Source organism: Triticum dicoccoides, chromosome 2B (genome assembly GCF_002162155.2).
Source record: "Triticum dicoccoides isolate Atlit2015 ecotype Zavitan chromosome 2B, WEW_v2.0, whole genome shotgun sequence".
Lineage (NCBI taxonomy): Eukaryota > Viridiplantae > Streptophyta > Magnoliopsida > Poales > Poaceae > Triticum > Triticum dicoccoides.
In genome coordinates, this window is record NC_041383.1 from 784329963 (window position 1) to 784336399 (window position 6437).

The window sequence follows — 6437 nt, forward strand, 5'->3', positions numbered from 1 at the left end:
ACGGAGCTGCAGGACAACGTCGTGTTCATCATCGACGACGAGGCGTAGCTTCTCTCTGTCGCTACCAGATGAGTTAGTCTTGGGAATTGGAACGCCCTTGACACTCTGTAACCTGGATCTCTCTTTTGACAGATATATTTCTGTACTTCTCGACGGTGGCGGAGATAGCAAATTGCCAAAGCCTGGGCGCATCACAAGATAAAGCACTTCACTTATTTGATCTACGAAGAGCAACAAATATGTACTGTAATATTTGAATGCAAGTCGTGTGAATATAAAGACAAACATCTTAAAGATCGTTGATGTAGTGCATTGCATTGCATGAAGTGAACCTCGTGGCCAATACGTTCTCTGGTAACCTTCCTAGTAAGACCCCACTTTGCGGTTTCATTAGAGGCGGCTTCTTTCAAATCTTCAGCTGATGTAAAGCTGAACCTAGCGGCAATCCTGATTGGTCAAAGAACCCTGAGGGGATCATTCAGGAACATAGCTCTGGCACGTAAAGGAGTAACAATAAGGCCTTTTTTCAGATCTTCAAGACCTCTTCTAGCAAAACCTTTTGATGATTCCAAGTTTTTTTTTGACGTGAATAGCAGGAGCTCTGCCTTTGCATTATAGTAGGAAGAAAGAAGTACAAGACGGATGACCCATCGGAGAAGATCCAGGTTCAATCACTCATACATCAGTGGTGAGGAAGAAGAAAAAAACAACACAACAGTACATGAAAATCCCAGTGTTTACTCCCTCGTAGCCTCGCTAAAGCACCTGACATCCTCTCGAATTAGCCCCGGCAGAGCAATGGCCGGTAACTCTCTCTGCTCGAAGATTCTTCTGTTCCGCTCCTTCCACAAGTTCCACAGTATGTATGCCGCCAGCGTGATCTCTTCCTTGATTTTTTCAACATAGCGGGCGACCTTCTTGATGGAAGTATTGTACAATCCGGAAGGAAGGCGAGTCTGTGCATAGCATGCCGCCCCTCGGTGTTAGCTCTAGCATTTGGAAATCACGAAGCCAGCAACCAGCAGGGAGTTCGCGGTCATCTCATTTCTCCAAATTCATTACTATTTAAATGTATACGGAAGTGTCTATGAAACACAAGTAAAACGCTCAATTCTATTAATGTCAATTTTGACATTTATCGTCAAACATTGTTTGCGACAGAACACTTATTTGGATTAAAATTTCAGTATTCAGAAAATGATACTCTGACTCTGAGTGCTTGTTAGCAGCTCTCACGATTTGAGTGAAAAACACATTTTTGTGTGGGCAATGCAAACATGGTTTCGAGAATTCAGAACTGCCTGGTACCTAGGAAGGATTCTCGCCCGCCGTCGGTCACTCGTGCAGGCCGCCATGGTGCCAGAGCAACACGGGCACACAGCAGGTAGTAGGTGAGGACCTGGTTGCCAAGACTGGCATGCCACATTCCCACCTTCAATGTCAGGCTACGAGGACGAGTCGGCATGAGATGGGGCTTCAGGTGTCCCAGGGGCTCGGGCACGAGATGGCATCCCACAAACTTGAGTACTATTACCCCCGTTCCGAATTACAAGATGTTTTAGATATTTCAATGGACTACATATAGACTGAGAGTGAAACACACACTAAAACGCTTCCATATACATTCAATTCAAAAAAAAAAAAAGTTAGAACATCTTATAATTCGGAACAGAGGGAGTATGAGCAATGGGCTGTTGGGGGGTTACAACAATAGCAAGCAAGCGTTCCAGCTTAGATTTCAGCTTCTTCTCTAGCTGGTGATGTGCTCTGTGAACCACTACGCATGCATTATACCAGCTCAGAATATGGAGGGAGAGTTTATACTTCCTGTTGCTAATCAACTCCCGTTTTATTTTCTTCCGATGATCGATTTCACTCGTCGTTTCGTTTGCAAGAACACTATCCGACTCATTACCAGACATTGTCGTCTTAATCACATTTCAAGCTAGGAAGATTGTTCTTATCAAAGTATAGCCATGCCCACGCCCCACTCTCAGTCAGTGTCACAAACACTGGATAAGTTGAGTTTCTCCTCGCACAACACTCAACATCATGAGACAGGTCAGATTCGACGGTTGCTTGTTGCATGCAGGGCCACACTCCCTTCCTCTCTTCCACACCTTCTATCCCCATCATATCCCTTTGAGAGTCGACAAGGGCGGCCGGCCCGATCCCTGCCTTTTCCAACAGTGTCATCGGCCAGAGATGGCTTGGGAGAGGAGCTCGACATCCTTTTGTATATATTATGAGTAGTTTGTGTGTTGCCTCTGTGCGATAGCTGGAAACGTCTTAGCCTGTTGAGACCGACGGGTTCGTGTTTATATGGAGTTGGGGCGCACCTCCCAACCATAGCGCATACATTGTTGAGATTACAAAAGAGAGAGAGATATTCAAGGAAGAGATAGAACTTGGAGAAGAAGGAAAATAATCTATCTCTATCTATCTATCCTAACAACCTCATGCGCCGGGTGGTGCATCCACATTATGTTTAACACCCTCCCGTAATCACAGCTTCATTAAGTTGAGATTATGCTTGAATTCTTCAAAACTTCTTGAGGGCAAAGGCTTTGTAAATCCATCTGCAATCTGATCCTTTGAATGCACAAATCGAATATCAAGTTGCTTTTGAGCAACTCTTTCTCTGACAAAATGAAAGTCTATCTCTATGTGCTTTGTTCTGGCATGAAACACATGATTAGCAGAAAGATAAGTAGCTCCAAGATTGTCACACCACAGACATGGAGCTTGCTTGCTCTTTACTCCAAGCTCTTTCAACATAGACTGAACCCATATGATTTCAGCTGTAGCATTTGCTAATGCCTTGTACTCTGCCTCAGTGCTTGACCTGGATACAATAGCCTGTTTGCGTGCACACCATGATATTAAGTTAGGTCCAAAAAAGACTGCAAAACCACCTGTTGAGCGTCTGTCATCCAGGCACCCTGTCCAGTCTGAATCAGAAAAGGCACTGACAAGAGTAGAAGATGACTTGCTGAAATTTAGACCTATATTGAGAGTATGTTTAACATATCTGACTATACGCTTGGCAGCTGTCAAGTGAACATCAGTAGGTGCATGCAAAAACTGACAGACTTTGTTGACAGCAAAAGATAAATCTGGTCTGGTAAGAGTGAGATATTGAAGAGCTCCTACGAGACTTCTATATTTTGTGCTATCTTCCTGACTCAAAATTTTACCTTCTGCAAGAGACAATTTTTCTGAGCTGGATAATGGAGTGAGTGAGGGTTTACAACCTTGCAATTCTGCTCTTTTTACCAGATCAGCTGCATATTTTGCTTGAGAGAGATGAAGTCCATTCTGATGTTTCTTTACCTCAATCCCAAGAAAGAAGTGCAAGTCTCCAAGATCCTTTAATGCAAACTCTGCACTCAGATCCTTTAAGAGACCTCTGATTGCTTCATCAGATGAGCTAGTCACAATTGTGTCATCAACATAGATGAGAACAAATATGCATGTAGTGGACTTGTTATAAATAAACAATGATGTGTCTGATTTAGAAGGAACAAATCGAAGTTTTTGCATCTTATGACAAAGGCGAGAATACCATGCCCTTGGAGCTTGTTTTAGTCCATATAGAGCTTTATCAAGTTTACACACATAAGAAGGAGTACTCTTACTTTCAAACCCAGGAGGTTGTCTCATGTACACATCCCCTTCCAGAACACCATGGATGTGACGCCTTCGATTCAATCGTACACTAATCATGCACGCAATGTGTACGATCAAGATCAAGGACTCACGGGAAGATATCACAACACAACTCTAAAACGTAAATAAGTCATACAAGCATCATAATACAAGCCAGGGGCCTCGAGGGCTCGAATACAAGTGCTCGATCATAGACGAGTCAGCGGAAGCAACAATATCTGAGTACAGACATAAGTTAAACAAGATTGCCTTAAGAAGGCTAGCACAAACTGGGATACAATCGAAAGAGGCGCAGGCCTCCTGCCTGGGATCCTCCTAACTACTCCTGGTCGTCGTCAGCGGGCTGCACGTAGTAGTAGGCACCTCCAGCGTAGTAGGAGTCATCGTCGACGGTGGCGTCTGGCTCCAGGGCTCCAGCATCTGGTTGCGACAACCAGGTAGAAGGGAAAGGGGAAAAGAGGGAGAAAAGCAACCGTGAGTACTCATCCAAAGTACTCGCAAGCAAGGAACTACACTACATATGCATGGGTATATGTGTAAGGAGGCCATATCAGTGGACTGAACTGCAGAATGCCAGAATAAGAGGGGGATAGCTAATCATGTCGAAGACTACGCTTCTGGCAGCCTCCGTCTTGCAGCATGTAGGAGAGAGTAGATTGAAGTCCTCCAAGTAGCATCTCCAAGTAGCATCTCCAAGTAGCATCTCCAAGAGCATCGCATAGCATAATCCTACCCGGCGATCCTCTCCTCGTCGCCCTGTGGAAAAGCGATCACCGGGTTGTCTGTGGAACTTGGAAGGATGTGTTTTATTAAGTATCCGGTTCTAGTTGTCATAAGGTCAAGGTACAACTCCAAGTCGTCCTGTTACCGAAGATCACGGCTATTCGAATAGATTAACTTCCCTGCAGGGGTGCACCAACTTACCCAACACGCTTGATCCCATTTGGCCGGACACACTTTCCTGGGTCATGCCCGGCCGCGGAAGATCAACACGTCGCAGCCCCACCTAGGCACAACAGAGAGGTCAACACGCCGGTCTAAACCTAAGCGCACAGGGGTCTGGGCCCATCGCCCTTAGCACACCTACACGTTGCGTACGCGGCCGGTGAGCAGACCTAGCAACCTCCATTACAAAGGAAGTTGCGTTAACGCAGTCCAACCCGGCGCGCGCCACTCAGTCGCTGACGTCACGAATTGCTTCGGCTGATACCACGACGCCGGGATACCCATAACTACTCCCACGTAGATGGTTAGTGCGTATAAGCTCGTAGCCAACTCAGATCAAATACCAAGATCTCGTTAAGCGTGTTAAGTTTCCGCGAACGCCGAACAGGGCCAGGACCACCTCTCTCCTAGGCGGTCTCAACCTGCCCTGTCGCTCCGCCACGAAGTAACAGTTGGGGGCCGTCGGGAACCCAGGCCCACCTCTACCGGGATGGAGCCACCTGTCCTTTCAGCCCCCATCTCCGAACAGTATCACAGGTAATGTAATAGTGTAAGGTATAAAGTATATGCCCGTGATCACCTCCCGAAGTGATCACAGCCCAGTAGTATAGCATGGCAGACGGACAAGAATGTAGGGCCACTGATGGAACACTAGCATCCTATGCTAAGCAGTAGGATAGCAGGTAAAGGTAACAACAGTAGTAGCAAGGACAGGCTATGCAGCAGTATAGGATTAACTGAAAGCAGTAACATGCTACACTACTCTAATGCAAGCAGTATAGAGAAGAGTAGGCGATATCTGGTGATCAAAGGGGGGCTTGCCTGGTTGCTCTGGCAAGAGAGAGGGGTCGTCGGTGATGTAGTCGACCACAGGGGCATCAGCATCGTCACGGGGTCTACCGGAGAGAAGAGGGGGGAGAAACAGTAAATACATAGCAAGCAAGTGCATAACAGGACAACAAGCAGAGCTAGACGTGTTCTAACGCGGTAGTAGGTGATACCGACGAAGGGAGAAAGCATCCGGCAAAGTATTCCCGGTGTTTCGCGTTTTCGGACAGATGAACCGGAGGGGGAAAGTTGCGTGTTTGATATGTTAGGGGTGTGTGGTGGACGAACGGGCTGCATATCCGGAATCGTCTCGTCGTTCTGAGCAACTTTCATGTTGAAAATATTTTAATCCGAGTTACGGATTAAAAGATATGATTTTCTAAGGATTTTATTAATTTCTGGAAGTTAATTAATTATTTAATTAATTCGAAAAACAGGTTAATAACATCAGCATGATGTCATGCTGACATCAGCAGTCAACAGAGTTGACTTGGTCAACCTGACATGTGGGTCCAGGGGAACCCACCTGTCATTCTCTATGATTAACTAAAACAGATCAATTAGCTTAATTAGTGATTAGGTTAATCTAATCAAAATTAATTAACTTAATTAATTACTTAATTAATTAATTAATATTTTAATTATTTTAGTTATTATTTATTTATTTATTTAATATATTTTATATATATATTTTTTTAATTCCTTTTCTTTTCTTTCTTTTTTTAACCGTTCTGGGGAGGGGCCCCCTAGTCAGTGGCCCGGGGGGCCTAGCGGTGGCTACGGGCGCAGGCACCCGGCCCGATTGGGCAATGCCCAGATCGACAGGGGGAGGCGCCGGCCACGGGCACGGCAAGCCCGGACGACGCGGGCGGCCGGTGGGCGAGCACGGCGCGCGCGGAGCCTCAGCACGGGGCGTTGGCGAGTGTGCACGGGAAGGCGAGCACGGGCGAACGGGCGAGGCGCGACGGCCGTCGTGATCGGTGCAGGGAGGCAGC

General features: G+C 46.2%; 1 pseudogene; it reads right to left on the minus strand.

Moving 5' to 3' along the window:
• Positions 1 to 208: 208 nt before the first annotated feature.
• LOC119361423 overlaps positions 209 to 6437 on the minus strand; it is a 32366-nt pseudogene continuing 26137 nt past the window's right edge.